Source organism: Rhinopithecus bieti, unplaced genomic scaffold (assembly GCF_001698545.2).
Source record: "Rhinopithecus bieti isolate Rb0 unplaced genomic scaffold, ASM169854v2 scaffold_29378, whole genome shotgun sequence".
Classification (NCBI taxonomy): Eukaryota; Metazoa; Chordata; class Mammalia; order Primates; family Cercopithecidae; genus Rhinopithecus; species Rhinopithecus bieti.
In genome coordinates this window covers 1,050,424-1,053,317 of record NW_016813019.1, presented here as the reverse complement: position 1 = coordinate 1,053,317, position 2,894 = coordinate 1,050,424, and the positions used below count along the sequence as shown (strand labels likewise).

General features: G+C 38.9%; 1 long non-coding RNA gene across 2 annotated transcripts in view; it reads left to right on the top strand.

Annotated features, from left to right (window-relative positions):
* The window catches only part of LOC108512283 (uncharacterized), a 7,022-nt gene extending 4,718 nt beyond the window's left edge, over positions 1 to 2,304 (top strand). For both annotated transcript variants that reach the window (XR_001880559.1, XR_001880558.1), the window contains exons 2-5: positions 886 to 990; positions 1,381 to 1,481; positions 1,843 to 1,943; positions 2,177 to 2,304. This is a non-coding gene — a long non-coding RNA (uncharacterized LOC108512283). The remainder of the gene's footprint in view (positions 1 to 885; positions 991 to 1,380; positions 1,482 to 1,842; positions 1,944 to 2,176) is intronic.
* Positions 2,305 to 2,894: the final 590 nt, after the last annotated feature.

The window sequence follows — 2,894 nt, the reverse complement described above, 5'->3', positions numbered from 1 at the left end:
AAAATAAAATAAAATTAAGTTAAAAAAAAAAAAAAAGAAGATACAAACATACATATGCATATTAATAGTGCACATTTCTGGAATGACAGGATTAGTCATTTTTATGTTCCCTTTTTAAATTTTTTTCAGAGTCCTGTGTACAGTAATAATAAATTTGAAGGTTTGTTTATTTATTTATTTTGAGAAAGAGTCTCACTCTGTTGCCCAGGCTGGAGTGCAGTGGCGCGATCTTGGCCCACTGCAACCTCCGCCTCCTAGATTCAAGCAATTCTCCTGCCTCAGCTCCACGAGTACCTGGGATTACAGTGTTCACCACCACGTTTGTCACCCAGGCAGGAGTGCAGTGGTGCAGTCTCAGTTTTCCAACCTCCTGGAACAAGTGTTAGTCAGTCATTGCCTTGGGAGAAATCTTGTGTAATGAGTATTTCATTTTGAAACCATAGTGAATCACATTTGATATCTCTCTCTCTCTCTCTTTTTTTTTCGATTTTTCTCAATGAGTTTCAGATGCTATTCTGTGATAGATTCACAGATCTGTTTTTAAGCAGTAAGTTTTGAGTGGAAATTTTCTATATTGTCTGAATCATACCTGCTTCCCATAGGAATAATACTTTTTATGCCTTACTGTAGCCAGTTGAGAATTTTGGCTCTGAATGTAAGATAATAGCTCTGTTTCACATTTATTACCTGTTTTCGATGAAGCTGTGGTATTGACAACTAAAAGATTCTAATTTGGGGAAAAATCTAAAATTTTTTTTCCCCTAAATTATAAGTGGGAAAATGGAGTAAGAGAAGTGATTTTTTTCTAATGTTACCTAACAGTTCAGTACAAAGTTGAGGTAGTGACATTAAAACTTAATAAGTTTTTGTGCTTTTAATTTTTAGGTTCGCCAGTTGGTGATGAATAAGTTGTCATCTATTAGATTGGAGGATTTACCTGTGATAATAAAGTTCGTTCTTCATTCCATAACAGCCATGGATGCACTTGAGGTATGCTCTTATATCCCGTCACACCTAGATAAAGCAACTTAAGTTAATAAGTGCCAATTGCTCTTCTCTGTCCCCAGACTGAGAATACTAACTAATCCGGATAGCATTCAGAGGAGAGAATGGAGCTATTCAACAGATTCATTGATCTACATAAGCTGCTATGAGTTACATTTACTCTTTCTGTGTAGTACCTCACAGAATTCTGAAATTTTGGGTATGATGTTCTATGACATTGCATTAACTATTCTCACAACTCTATTTTTCAAAATGTCCAACATTTAAAATTTTTTCTTCCTCAGTCTTTCACAAGATTGTCATGGTTGAGAAACTGGACTGTGCCTACCCACTATGAATAAGCAGAAAACCATAGTTAATATTTATTTTCTGCAGGTAATTTCTGAGCTTTGGGAGAAGTTGGATCTGCAACATTGTGTTTTGCCATCACGGTTACAGGCTTCCCAAGTAAAATAGAAAAGTAACGGACAAGCAAGGTAAAGAGCTCATGGATAATTGCCACCCTTTTCCTCACATAGGGTGTCACAGTTTTCTGACATCCCACAGTCAGAATTGGAGCTTAATACTTACAACTACAAATAATGGCACTATTATGATATTTACATCTAGTGTTTCAAACTACATATATGTATGTGATTATGTATGTGTTTGTATGTTTTCTTAGCCATTCAGATTAATCCCAGACAGACTACAGTGCAAGTTTATTAGCCATCTTATACATGAGGTTGTCATTTGTTCCAGGGTACATGGCTACGAAGCAGGAAATCAGATCTTGTAAGTTCTTTTCTGGTAGGTAGAAGACTAATTTTTTCCTCTCTGCTACTTGTAATTCCTCAGGAAATCAAGAAAGCAGCGGTCAGAGCTGCATTATTCTCCTTTTTGATGTAATAAAGTCAACTATTAGATATGAGAAAACCATTTCAGAAGCCTGTGTTAAGGTGAGATGTTTGGAACTTTGATTATCAAGGAGAAAATGAGTGGCAATTAGTGACAGATGTATAACTGAGGTAGATTGAAATAAAAATCTCAAAAGTCATTTGAGTGGAAATGATAGCTGATGGCTGCCATATGGACACATTGGCTCTTAGATGAGATAACAGGGCATGCTGAGTAAGGTGAAACGTGTTTTGCTGATGTGTGGTAATGTTTTTGTGACTCTTGTTTTTTTCAGGCAATTGAAGACACGGCCTCAGTGTCTGAACACAAGGTGATATTCATGTACTATGCATTTTAAGTATTGCAGACTTGAGGCCGGATGCGGTGGCTCACGCCTGTAATCCCAGCACTTTGGGAGGTCAAGGCGGGCAGATAACGAGGTCAGGAGATCAAGGTCATCCTGGCGAACACGGTGAAACCCAGTCTCTACTAAAAATACAAAAAAATTAGCCGGGCATAGTGGCAGGTGCCTGTAGTCCCAGCTACTCAGGAGGCTGAGGCAGGAGAATGGTGTGAACCTGGTGCGGGGAGCTTACAGTGAGCGGAGATTGTGCCACCGCACTCCAGCCTGGATGACAGAGCGAGACTCTGTCTTAAAAAAAAAAAAAGTATTGCAGACTTAAAAGTAATGACGTTGGCTAGCTTGCCTTCCCGCTTTCTTTCTTTCTCCTCCATCCAGTCACTCTTTTTTCTCTTCTCTAGTTGCTCTAATAAACATTAGCTGTTTGGGGAAGATAATGTGAGGTGTTGACTGGCCAGATAGCCTGCCCCTATTCACTCTGGCTATAAAATAAGCCTACAGTATCCGTAAACGAAAATACAGTGTAACCAAGCACATCAAGATGCAGTCAAAGAAGCCAAGTCCCCACTGATGAGATGAAGAAAATAACCACCTGAGTCTCAGGTCCCTGTATCTGCCTAATTGCCCTTCCTTCCACCCAGCACGACTGTCA